This window comes from Pinus tabuliformis, chromosome 9 (genome assembly GCF_031772625.1).
Source record: "Pinus tabuliformis cultivar Carrire ecotype Pingquan chromosome 9, CPIR1, whole genome shotgun sequence".
In the NCBI taxonomy this organism is placed as follows: Eukaryota; Viridiplantae; Streptophyta; class Pinopsida; order Pinales; family Pinaceae; genus Pinus; species Pinus tabuliformis.
Window position 1 is genome coordinate 1,593,266,012 of NC_142307.1, and position 14,880 is coordinate 1,593,280,891.

Consider the following 14,880-nt stretch of genomic DNA (forward strand, 5'->3'; position numbering starts at 1 on the left):
AGCTGAGTGCACGGACCCCTATAACTGTGTGTGCAGGGTGGATAGAGTCTATACTGAACTTGAGATATCAATAAAGAGAAGTATTCTACAAATCACTATGTATCTTGTCTCTTTTTAATGCATCTGATTATATTATGTTATGATCTGGGTTTACATTATAATTCTTATGTTATGCATGAATGTATTTGATTATATCTATTAATTGAATGCAAGAAAGAGTATCGGTTTATGTGAAGATAACTATAAGTGCATGGTAGAGTAGGTAAGACTTAAGATAACTTGGGAACTTATACAGTAACATAGCCACAAAGGTGCATAAGTGCCTGGACCTCTGGTTAAGGTTGCGCAAATATCAATCGGGTACCTTCATGGAGGTACTAAAGGACGAAAACATTGATAAGCCCTAAAGGCTTATCGATCTGCACAAAGGTAGGATCAGGAAGTCTAGATAAACATCACGACCATCTCAGGGTGTAGAAACTTGGTTCTTGCATCCCTCCATAATGCTTTGGGCGAGACTTCGATACACGCTCTGCAGGCTGATTATGAAAGGTCCAGTAGTGTAGGGATTTTCTTGGATGACTAACGTTGAACCTGGGTCAGGGTCCATCAAGCCAACATTGCTTCACCACACATATTTTGTATGGAAAGATCATGAGGAAGTGTCGTGCAAATGGAGTTCCTGTGTCGATAGTGTATTTAGCTGCGTAGTGTGCAAATGGAGTCTAGTATCACTGGGATGGATATTTATGCAAGGAATTCCTGGATGACTACCACAAGGTCTAGGAGAAAGGTTCATCTTTCCATTATGCATGGTTAATTTTGATCACTACTATGTTGTTGTGGAAAGAGCCAGAGGATACACAGTTTTCTCTTATACAAGAAGATGTATGTGAGGTTGCGATGTATGATTCAGTGTGGTATACCACTCAACCATCATGAGTGTAGGAGAATAAGAATTCTTTTATATTATATCAAATAGAACTACACATGTTAGTAAACCAACATCCACAATTTTTTCTGAGTTTGAACAAATAGTAAAACCCTGTGGTAAGGTTCAAGGCAGATTTCCATAAACTGTACATAGAGGCACATAGAGACACAAAGAAGGAACGGCATGCATTTCCATATATGGTCAAAGAAGATTATTTGGTAGAAATAATATAGAGTTGGACTACAAAATGAATGACTCCACTAGAGGAAGCAGGAGATAGCACAACAGAAAAAGAAGAGCTAGACATTTCACACCATGGTGAAGGCAGTGGAAAAGACAAGGAAAAGGAAGAGGAAGAAGAACACCATGAAGAAGAACACCATGAGGAGGATCCTCAAGGAGGCGAGGATATGAATAAGGAGGCAGAAGAGTTAGAAACAAAGAAAATTACCACAGACAAAAGAAAGAGCTAAGATGACACCACCATTAAAAGAAAAAATAAGAATAAGGTGAATAAATCAAAATAAATCACACCAATGGTTCTCACTGAAGGTGACCTTGGTCAAGTCAAAGACAAGGTTCAAGAGATAACCATGGAATCCTAGAATAAGGTGGAAGACTACTATGGAAAGCTTATCATAGGTGTGTAGTAAAGTATTGCATAGCAAAAGATTTTGGCACAAGTATCCACACCACCAGCATAGATAGGAAATGCTGATAGAAACAACATTCAGGATGAGGATAATGCAAATACCTGTCGAAGCTTTACAGTTTGACTTTGCCGAAGCCAAGTAGTAGGAAAAAGGATGGGTTCATGTGTTATGAAACCAGCTCAAGAAAAGATAGAAAAGATAGATCAACACCTTAGAATTCAGCCTCTTCGAGGGGGCAACCTCCTTTACATTACATAAATGAACAATTCTTGGATGATTCAAATGAACAAACCTCCTTTCTATATATAGGAGTCTAAGGAGTCACAATATAATCCAACCGACCTAACAATAATAATATAAAGGCACAATAATAACAATAGTGGGCTTCTATGGGGCACAATAGTAACAATATGGGCACTACATGGGTACATCAATATAATAAGTGGGTTATACTAATAACAATAAGGGGTTACACTAGTAGTATAGGGGTCTAACATGCCCCTCTACTTCAAAAATCATGGTCCTCAACGCTTGAGTAGTTCTTGATGCTTCTGTATAAAATTCTTGTCCTCCCATGTGGAATATTCACCGGGTAAGTTCCTCCACTTGATGAGATACTCTGAAATTGATCGATTTCATAGTTGTCGAGTTCTTGTTTCTTTGAGTGCTCCAGGTTCTAATATGATTTTTCCTTCCTCTTCAATTTCTGGCAATATTGTTTGAATTGGGATCTTTTGCAACTTTTGAATAAGTGGCCATACTTCTTCGTCCTTCTTCCATTCTTCCCTTGCTTCGTTTATCCAATCTGGTTGGATAATATAAATAGCACAAAACAATGCTTCCATATCCTCATCCTTGAAGAGTCTTCCCATTCGGTAAGGTCGCCATTTTTTAAGTGCATGTAGTATTGCCAACATTTCCTTCTCATAAATAGCTTGCTAGAGATGTAGCAGTAAAAATACCCAATCACCTACATCAAAACATTTTTCACTACAATGTTGATCTACCTGTTGTTTCGTTTGATTTTGCACTGAAGTGACGTTATCCTTTAAAAGTTGGAGAACCTGTTGTTGATGCTCGATGTGATCTTTCACTGCTTGAACCTTTTTCTTCTTCATATGTCCTTCTATATCTAGAGTTCGAGGAGTGGTAATTTCTTCCAATCCTTTACAAGATATGGTAGGATTCATTTCTTGATGCTCGATGTGATCTTTCACTTCTTGAACATTTTTCTTCTTGATATGTCCTTCTATCTTGATAGTTTGAGGAGTGGTAATTTCGAACAATGAATTACAAGATATGGTTGGATTCATTTCTTCTGTCTCGATGTGATCTTTCACTTCTTGCACCTTTTTCTTCTTGATATGTCCTTCTATCTTGAGAGTTTGAGGAGTGGTAATTCTTGCCAATGCTTTACAAGATATGGCCTGATTCATTTCTTCTTTCTCTGGGGTGGGGTCCTAGCGTATATCTTCTTCTTTTGACGTTTCTTGATCCTTTTCTTCCTCCTCTTCATATTCTATGTAAAATAATTTCTTCTCAGCACACTTATGACCTTTAGTGCATTTGCTATCACAATTGTAACAAAGCCCTTTTTCTCTTTTTTCTTCCAATTGTTGTGGTGTAACCCTTGTAGGTTGTGGAAGGCTAGGAGAAACAACACTTCCATCTTTATAGTTGTGAGGGGTACGCTTCCTGGTTTCCATAATTTTTCTTTCCACTATGTCACAAATCCCTTTTACTCTTTCTAATTGTTGTGGTGTTGCTCTAAAGAAGGTGTTGCTCTTTGTATCCTCATAATGTGCTATCATTTCCTCCGTGAAAATTGACCACGTAACAAGTTGTTTACGAGAACAAAGCCCTTCGTGCCATAAAAATTGATCTGGTTCTAAATATGAAGATGCAATACATACCTTTTGTAATAGTTGTACACCATGTAGATCAAAATATTGCCCCATCTGAAGTATCCAATTTACCGGATCCTTGCCATCAAACTTCCTCATCTTGCTTTTTCTTGATTTTAGGAGCTCAAACTTGAAATGACTGTAATTCTGTACTTTTCAATCTTTAAGTTCTGAAATTGTGAGCTATAGTAGCCCTCTGTGTCCTCTTTCCAATGCCACTAGTCTGATCCAAATTGGATTCTCTAAGAAAACGTTATGCACAATCTCCCAAGATGACCTGATTATAGACCTTTCCAGAAGAGCGAACTTGTATGAAGTGCCACGTGTACAATTTTTGATCTTTGGTTCTGAAAAAGATATAGAAGAAACTAAAGTCCGTCCGATTTCTGTACCTTCTTACGAAATTTCAATCTAATTCCCAGAGAGAAAGTTATGACGATTTTCCCCAGGTCACCTGTTTTGAATGTAATTTAGTAGTCTGCAAAAATACCAGCTTCCTCAAATCATATCTCCGCAAATATCGTGCGAAAAGCTATGAAATTCAGACCCAAGTTTCAATGTGATTTCTTCTCAAATGGATTTTTTTTGCGACTTCTGAAACATCAGAGAAAAAAAGTTATAGCGAAAATTCCACGATGACCTGTTTGGAGCAGCGAAACCCTAGAATCCAAAGCTTTGATACCAAATGTTATGAAACCAGCTCAAGAAAAGATAGAAAAGATAGATCAATGCCTTAGAATTCAGCCTCTTCGAGGGGGAAACCTCCTTTACATTACATAAATGAAAAATTCTTGGATGATTCAAATGACAAAACCTCCTTTCTATATATAAGAGTCTAAGGAGTCACAATATAATCCAACCGACCTAACAATAATAATATAAAGGCACAATAATAACAATAGTGGGCTTCTATGGGGCACAATAGTAACAATATGGGCACTACATGGGTACATCAATATAATAAGTGGGTTATACTAATAACAATAAGGGGTTACACTAGTAGTATAGGGGCCTAACATCATGTCAATGTGAACATGGTATCACTACACACTCTGGTCCTACATGAATTGCATGAAGGTATAAAAAATTAGCTCAAGGAGCGAGAAAAACACACCTCACACTTAAACATTCAGATAGAACAGGAGTGTGTTGCACTAAAGAAACAACTCATCCAGGCAATCAAGGACAAGGAATAGGTAGAGCTACACGAATAAATATTGAAGGAGTTGTTCAAATCCACTTGCAAATAAATTTTGGACATAGATGTCTGTTGGCTACGTGGGGCCTGACCCAGGTTTAGTGTTAGTTAGCCAAACAAATCCATACACTACTGGCCCTTTCAGCATCATCCTGTAGAGGGCAGATTGAAGTCTGACCAAAAGCAGTATGGGGGGGTGTTGGAACCAAATTTCCATACCTTGAGATGGTCGTGATGTCGGTTTATTCCCTCTATTCCTACTTTCGTACAGGTCGTTAAGCTCTAGGTCTTTGTCAGTCTAGCCCTTTATTCTGACCTTTAGTACCTCCGCGAATGAATACGACTAACCTTCACGCAACCCTAAACTATGGTTCAGGTACTTTTGCACTGATGTGACGACGTATTGAACAAGTTTCCAAGTTATCTTAAGTGTTTTACTTATCTTACTAAACAATCACAGTTAGCGCCACGTAATTTGATATTCATACTTTCATTCACTTACCCAATATAATCACATATATTCACACATTATATAAACATTATAAATTAAATTTGAAACATAGTATAACCAATGTAAGTTTTAACCCATACAAAAATTACCTGCATACGAATTCTAAAAGCACAGATAATAAACAGTGCGAGAGAATAACACATAAACACATATACACAAAGATTTTCCCCTAGATCCAAAAACCGAGACTACCAGCTTGATTTTTAATTATGTTCCTTTCAATGTTACAATACATATTTATACATGCCAAAGAATCCAATACAATGGATCGAAAACCATCGCGTCCAAAACCATGAACCGAAAACCATCACGTCTAAAACCATGTGCAAAAAATCATGCACAAAACCATAGGTAGGTCTACCCAACCTAACATAGGGTCCAAAACCAAAATTTCCCGAGGCACTGCCCTAGACCCCATAGAGTGGGGTTACTTGCACCCCTCAAACCCCGTGTGACTCCCCCCGCTACGCAATCGGTGCAACGAAGGGGGGACTCCGCCCCGCTTCTAACCCCCCAGTTAACTACGTGGGCTAGTTGTGGAAAGAATATAACATAACCCAACATTCTCCCACTTGTTGTTTTCTTTCCATAGGGGGCAACAAGAGAGCTTAGTCATTTATCCAACCTTGCAATGCCAATTGTTTCTCTACACCAAGATAACTTCTTAGAGCTCACATATTTTGTCAATGCATCTGCAGTATTCTTCAAAGTGTCCACCTTTCTGTCTTCTATCATATCCCTCACAAAGTGATATTGAACATCAATGTGCTTTGTCTTTGAATGATATGCAGGGTTCTTTGCCAAGAAAATTTCACTTTAGCTGTCACAGTCTATCCTTATAGCTCCCTATACTAACCCCATACTTGAACACAATCTCTACAACCAAACTGCTTCCTTTCTTGCATGAGTGGCTGCCATGTATTCTGCCTCTATAGTTGATAGTGCCACTACATATTGTTTCTTACTCATCCAACTGACTACACCTCCAAATAGGTTAAACACATACCCACTTGTAGATCTTCTTTGATCCAGATCTCCAGCCTAGTCTGCATCAACAATGCCACGAATGTCCAACACTCTGTTCAATCCTAGTCTTCCTTGGTAGCACAAACCATAATCACTAGTGCCACGCAAATACCTGAAACCTGCTTCAATGTTTTCCAGTGCTCCTTCCCTAGTTTTGACATAAACGTGCTGAATACTCCCACTGCATGTGCAATGTATGGTCTAGTATAGACCATCACATACATCAGGCTACCAACTACACTTGCATATGGAACACAGGACATGTCCTCTTCCTCTTCTTGTGTCTTGGGACATTGTTCAACAGATAACTTTACACCTACAGGAATAGGAACCTTCACTGGTTTACTATCCTGCATACTAAACCTTTGCAATATTGTCTCGACATACTTCCTCTGGTTTAACCAGAGCTTCATCTTTGTCCAATCTCTTTTAATTTCCATGCCCAAAATATAGTTTGTAGCACCAAGATCTTTCATGTCGAATTTGGAAGACAAATGGGTCTTCAAATCCTAGATAATTTCTTTGTCATTTCAAACCAGCAACATATCATCCACATACAAGACCAGATAAATAACAAGCTCACCAATTAATTTAAAATACACACAATGATTTTCTTTGCTTTTAGTGAAGCCAATTCCCCATATAAATGTATCAAAATTCTACTACCACATCCTTGGTGACTGTTTTAACCCATACAGAGACTTCTTTAACTTGCAAACCAATTCTTTCTTACCCTCCACTGCAAAGCCTTCAGGTTGCTTCATGTAGATCTCCTCTTCTAGATCCCCATGAAGAAATGTTGTCTTCACATCCATCTATTCTACCTTAAAATCAAAAGCAACAACAACAAATAAAATTAATCTAATAGAAGTTACCTTGGCAATAGGAGAAAAAACTATCACCCAAATCAATTATCGGCACCTGGGAATAACCTTTTTCTACCAACTGAGATTTGTATTTCTCCACCTTTCCTTCTACATTTCTCTTCTTCTTGAACACCCATTTGCTACCAATAGATTTCCTTCTAGCCGACAATTGCACCAGATCCCGAGCCTCATTTTTGTGCAAAGATGCCATTTCATCAACTATGGCCTCTTTCCAGAGTTTTCCATCCTCTGAATCTACTGCTTCCTTCACAGTTCTGGGAGCATCATCAGTAATAGATAAAGAAAAATTTGAACAGAAAGAATATGGACTATACCTTTCTGGCTACCTTCTTTCTCGAACTAATCTTCTCACGCCTAGAGTTTGTGGCTCTTCATCTTTTGATTCCTCCTTTGTTGTAGAGTCTGATTCTTCCTCCTTTAGATCAAACTCTATCTTCTCAGGTTCCTTTGCTTGAACTTCATGTTTAATAACATATTCCACCTCTCTGAACACCACATCTCAGCTATACACAACCTTCCTTGTTACTGGGTTCCAAAGCTTATAACCTTTAAACCATCCTTATACCCAATAAAGATGCACTTTTCATATTTACTATCCAACTTGGTTCGTTTCTCCTTTCGAACATGTATGTCAGACAAGGAGGTAACTCCTCAAATCAAATCATGTTATTCATTCAGTTTTTTCATTATTATATACAAGAGGGAGTGATTTTTCATTTCATCTCTCGCTGACTATCCATATTTTCTATTATTTATTTACATTAATTACAGTTGTTCACCCAATCCCTATGATTTGGTGTCAACATTCCCCCCCCCTTAATCTGAAGGGATGTTGGTGAGTCAAAGCATCGTTCTGAATCTTTCAAGCTTTTCTCTTCCAAGTGCTTTGGTGAACATGTCTGCAATTTGCTCATTAGTGGAACAATGGCAAAGATGGATTGTTTTGGCCTCAACATGATGTCAAATCAGATGATATTTAGTATTGATGTGCTTCGTTCGATCATGGAACTTTGGGTCCTTGGCCAACTTTATTTCCGAGGTATTGTCAATAATGAGTGGAGTCGATTGTACTTTTTTTACCTGAAAATATTCAAGAATTTTCCTGAGCCACACAATTTATTTTTTTGCCTCAGTTGTTACCACATATTCTACCTTTGTTGTGGAATCTGTTCGAACTAATTATTTGTGTGATCTCCAGGAGACAGCTACTGATCCAAGACTCATAGCATAACCTAAAGTAAATACCCCAATTTCTTTGTCTCCATCGAAGTCTGAATCAGAGTATCCTTCCAATCAAGCTGAAGTCACCCACCTGTGTATATTTGATTCCAAAGTCTTGAGTTCCCTTCAAGTACTTTAGAACTCTTTTTGCAGCAGATTAATGTCCCTCATAAGGCTTTTGCATAAACCTAGAGAGGATTCCAACAACAAATGAAATGTCTGGTCTAGTAGTAGTTAGATAGTTGAGACTTCCTACAAGCTATCTATACTTTGTTGCATCCTCAAATTCTTTTCCTTCGGTGGATGTGAGCTTTAAGTTTTGTTCCATTGAAGTAGTCAAAGGATTGCATTCAGTCATTCCAAACCTATTCAACAGATCTCCAATGTATTTCTTTTGAGAAAGGAATATGGACTTCAGATGTTGAGTTACTTCAATACCAAGCTAGTAATGAACATAGCCCAAATCAGTCATTTCAAAACCTTTCCTCAATTCCTTCTTTATGGATGTAATGTAGCTTTCATTGTTCCTTGTCATCAAAATATCATCTACATATACCACAAGATATACAACTATTTTTCCAACCTTGACAAACAAAGTTCCATCATTAAGATCATAATGTTTGAAATTGAGTTAAAGAAGATGCTCAGTTAGTTTTTCATACCAGGCTCACGGTGCTTGTTTGAGGCCATACAAGGATTTCAAAAGTTTGCATACTTTATGTTCATGTCCTTTCACAAAAAATCCTTCAGGCTGGGATATAAAAACATTCTCTTGTAGATCTCCATTCAAGAAAGTAGTTTTTACATCCATTTGATGGAATTTCCAACCGTTCTGAGCTGCTAGGGAAAAGAGTGTCCGGATGGTAGCCCATTTTGTTGTGGGGGAAAAAGTCTCCTCATAATTAACCCTTTCCTTCTGTGCAAAACTTTTTTCCACAAGCCTGGTTTTGTGCTTTTCAAGCGAGCCATCATCTTTATACTTGTTCTTGTAGACCCAATTGCAGCCAATTGGTTTGGTTCCCAATGGAGGATCAACTAGCTTCCAAGTGCCATTCTTTATCAGGGCATCATACTCCTTTTGCATCACTTCTTTCCATTCATCATGAGAAGCAACTTCTTTGAAGGAAGTTCGTTCAAAATCTGTAGACAAATTCAATTCACAATCATAAGAAACATCCATATCAATAGGCGAATCAAAGTCATCTACATCACCTCCATTTTGCCGGTTTGAATTTCTAGTTCCTGTCTTTCCAACCTCATTAGGATGAACACTTTCAAGTGTCTTTGTCAGCCACTTTGGGGGACCTTTCTCAGATGGTCCAGGCTTCTCCGTTGATTGAGTTGGGATTGAATCAAGATTGAGTCTCCCAATTCTATTAATCACATCACTTAAAGTATCATCTGTTGTTGGAGTTTCATGTGGGGAAGAGATTGCTTCAGAAGAAGATTCCATAGGTTGATCTAGTATAGGAACCCCCCCTTCAAGTTTTTGAATCTGATTATCAAATTCTTGAAATGATTTTTCATTTGCGAATCTATCCAAGCAATCAATTTGCTGCTCAACAACATTGTCAATTTTGGATTATTCAAGAAATATTACATCTCTAGATACAACATAATTTTTATTGAGTTCATCATAGAGACAGTATGCTTTGGATGTGTTTGAATACCCCAGGAAGATAGACTTATGACTTCTTACACCAAGTTTGTTTCTATGTACCTTTGGTATCAAGGCATAACATGTGGAACCAAAGACCCTGAGATGATTTACCGAAGGAGTGTGCCCATACCACATTTCATAAGGAGTCTTGTTTCTAATAGAATTATATGGAAATCTATTCATTACATATACAACCCATAGAATTGCATTAGCCCAAAACATCATGGAATGTACCATATTTAAGATTGTCCCATTCATTCTTTCAGCTACTCTATTTTGTTGGGGATTATAAGGCATAATTATTTGATGTTTGATCCCATGTTGGTGAAGATAGTTTTAAAATCCATTTGAAGTGTATTCTTTTCCATTATCAGTGCGAATAGATCCAATATGATATTGTGCATCATTTTCAATCCATGTATGAAAGTTCTTGAATGTTTGAAAAGCATCAGATTTGTTCTTCAATAAATAAAACCAACACATTCTGGTGTAGTCATCAATAAATGCCATCATATATTTATTTCCATTTGCAGAAGGAACAGGCATTGGACCACATAGATCTAAATGACTGAGTTCAATTTTTCTATGTGCTCTTGAATGTGAATCATGAAAGGACTGTTTGCTATGCTTTCCTAGAATGCAAGCATCACATTGCTTAAGTTTCCTAGGAATTGTAGGAAAACCAGTAACACCATTTTTCTTCAATAAGCATAGGCTATCATAGTTCAAGTGTCCAAATCTAGCATGCCATAATAAACTTGATGGAAATGTACCTTCTTCATAATGAGAATTGTATGAGAAATTTTATGCACGACAAGAGGTACCCTGCAGCTTGAGAAGCCTTTCTTCTTCTATTCATGTCAAGACAAGTGAGTGGTCTGATGCTTTTCTCACCTCAAGCTTGCCATCAAACATATGAATGGAGTGTCCTTGCTAGTGAATGTGGACCAAGGACAACAATTTTCTCCTCATCTATGGGAGATATAGAACTTGATGCAGAAGAAAGTCTGGAAGACCAGGCAATTTAAGCCTAATTATGCCAAGCCCTGATGGCTTGAGTTTTGATTTGATTGCAAAGTATATTGCTCCATCAACATTGTCAATAAATTCTTCAATTTTTTTTTTCTAAAAGTCATGTGACAAGTTTCTCTTGAATCAAGCAGCCAATCATTTTTCCAAGAAGCAAGTGAAGCATTAAATAAGTCTTCATTTACTCCAATATTACAGTGTGCCACAACATAGTGACCGGATTCAGGTGCTTTACCTTTCTCTTTGTCATTAGTTTTACCTTTGGGTTGGTTTCTTTCCTGCTCAATTCTATCCCAAGGCAGCTTGCATGTGGATGCATCATGTGATCCATCTCTTTTGCAGCGTATGTAGTGAAAATCTAACTTTTTATCCTTGAGAGTGTCTGCCTCCCTGCCTCTGAAAGTTCTTCCTCTTCCTCTTCCTCTTCGTCCACCTCTTCCTTTTGAAGAAAATTAAGCAAGATTCTTTTCTCTATGAGCAAGGCACACAACCTCTTCAAAAGACTCAGGAGTTGTCTTCTTCCCAAAAGCTTTCTCTCTTTCAACAATTTTTTTTCACAAGGGAATCAAAGGTAATATCTTTGATGTTTCCATTTTCTTGCAAAGACTCAAGATAATTTGAGTAAGTGGGATAAAGTTCCTTGAGAAAAGATATTAGAGGATTATCCAAGTCAACATTAGTGACTTTGATATCATGCATTATAGATTTTACTTCTGATGCAAGAGCAAGAGGATCATTATTTTGTAATTCAAGGGTGAAGAGTTTAATCATGAGTTGAAAAAATTCAAGTGTAGAGTGTGAGTCCTAGAGTTCCTTCAGTTTTTATAAGGCTTCAAAAGCATTTGAAAATGGTGAAATATGGAGACTCACATCTTCATTTACTGATGCTGTAACCAATGCATAAGCCTTGTTTTTCTTATTTTCCCAAATGGAAAACTCCTTGTCTGAGGTAGGTTGTTCTGGCTCTTTTTCTCTGTCTCCAACACACACTCCTTTCCACAACTCATTGAAAATGAGGTTGTGTTTTATCTTTCGGGACCACTCAAGATAGTTCTTGTTGCTAGTGAGAACTACTCCCACAATAGATATGATTGAATGCATTGTAAAATATGAGTGTTGTAAAAATACTTTTGTTGTCAATTAAAAAACATATTGTAGTTCTGGTGGTTAAACAATTACAATATGATATGTATAGAGCAGAGGTAAAAAATAAAATGGATTTATTTATATGGAGGAGCGAATTTGTATGGATTGGGAGTAATGTATGAGTTATATGGAGGAATTGCGAATGGTGGGACTGACATTGCGAGTTAATAGAGGCAGTGACAACATGGTAGGAGGGGCCATAGTCCATGATATCATCGAAATGGGAGGAGCAGTCATAGTCCTGTCCCAAAGAGCTACTCACCACAAAATTACATTTCACCTTACCGAGGTTGTTCTCCTCATCGTGATTATGCTGGACCTCAAGCTACAAATGGGATCCCACATTATAAAGATCATCTAAGGCATTATGGAAGTAGCCACAGTGTGGGAGGAGTAGCACAGCATGGGAGAAGGCTTTGTTTATCTGCAGTGATCAAATGTATGAACATTGAGACTAAGTGTTCACCATGGAGTAGCCATTGCACCAGAATTCAACGTGGATCAGCCACCACACTAGCATTCAACATGGAGCAAAGAGTTAACTGTGTATTAGCCATGGGAACATTCACCATGGAGGAGGGTGTGAGATGGGGTATGGCTGAGGGTTCTGTAGAAGGCATCGTTCAACGAGGAGTGGCATTCACCAAAACGATACCACGATTCCACGGTGTTCACCACAATGATACCACGGGATACCACAAGATACCATTACCAAAAAATTCCAGCTTGATTTTGAAGCGATATACCATGACTGTGTATTCTTCGATGGGAGGTAGCGTCAGGGCTGCCAGGCTAGCCAAAATCAGCAGAATAATAGTGAGAGAGATGTCAGTCTGAACATAGGTAAAATAGGTAGAATAGGAGCTACAAATTAAAGAGGGAAGCCAAAAATGGCGTTGGCTCTGATACCATGTCAGACCAGGAGGTAACTCCTCAAATAAAATCATGTTATTCATTTAGGTTGTTCATTATTATATACAAGAGGGAGTGAATGTTCATTTCATCTCCCAATGACTCTCCATTTTTTCTATTATTTATTTACATTAATTACAGTTGTTCACCCAATCCCTATGATTATGTGTCAACAATGTACATATGCATCACATCCAAATACCCTCAGATGTGAAAGAGAGGGTTTTGTTACCAGTCCATACCTCTTGTGGAGTCTAATCCTCCAACACTAATGAAGGTGATCTATTGACTAGGTAACATGTTGTCTCCACCACCTCTACCCATAATTCTTGTCCTAACCTGGCACCACTAAGCATGCTTCTTGCCCTTTCCATCAATGTCTTGTTCATTCTTTCTACAACTCCATTTTGCTGAGGTGTATATGGAGTAGTCTTCTGCAGTGCTATACCACACTTGTTATAGAATTCTTCAAATTCCTTACTGCAAAAATCTCCACCATTATCTGTTCTCAGCAACTTTATCTTCTTCTCTGTCTGGTTTTCCACTAGAGCCTTAAATTCTTTAAACCTATCAAAGACTTCAGATTTGTTCTTAAGGAAATATATCCATGTATTCCTTGAGAAGTCATCTATAAAAGATACATAGTACACAAACTTACCCAATGATGGAACCTTTACAGGTCCAAACACATCACTATGCACAAGCTCTAATATTTGTTTCGCCCTCTTACCACCAAAGGGGAAAATCACCCGATTCTTCTTCCCACATACACAATTTTCATAAAAATCAAAATCTAGAGAGCTATTACTCATACCTTCTACCATACCTTTACCATGATGTATTTGAAGGCCCTTCTCTCCAATATTTCCAAGCCTTTGATGCCACAACATGGTCTTCTCTCCAGAGACCACTACATTTTCTACTCCACTTTCAGGAACCACATAACTATTGCACCCATCAACAACAATGTTACCTTGTAGCTTGTATAGAGTTCCAATCTGAACTCCCCACATCAATACCAATGCCCCTTGAACCATCTTCCAGGTATCCTTCTAGAACACTGTTTTTACACCTGCATCATCTAGCTTGCTTATAGAAATCAGATTTCTGGCCAATGCAAGATTATGTAGAACACCCAGAAGTGTTCTAACCCTTCCACCTTGCAACTTCAACTTTACTTTTTGCATCCAATGATTTTAGCCTTCCTGTCATCCCCTAAGAAGACATCACCACCATTGTATTTCTCATACTCGTAGAACCACTCTCTATGGGGAGTGAAGTGAAAGGATGCACCTGAGTCAATCACCCATGCCTCATGATATACATGTGTACTTGAAGAAGCCAAGTACACATCCCCACCTTCATCTGAGGTGGTTTTCACCTCTTTATAAGGAGCATCATCAGATCCCTTTCCTTTATCAGGAGCTTTAGATTTACAGTCCCTTTTGAAGTTCCCTTCCTTTCTGCATTTCCAGCACACCACCTTTACAGGTTTTCCTGAAGATTTAGATCTCCCACTCGATGACTTATTTTTGTTTCTTTTCTGGGACCGTCCTCATATAGAGAATGCATCACCATTCTGGCTCTCCATATTTTTCCATCTCATCTCCTCCGTCAGAAAGGATGAGACTATTTCATCAAATTGCAAGGCAGTTGTATTGCTACCTATTGCAATAACTAGACTATCCCACAAATCTAGTATAGAACACAACAAACTGATGCACTTATCTTCATCTAAAATTTTAATATCAACAGACAATAACTGACTTACCACCGTATTAAATGCATTCAGATGTTGT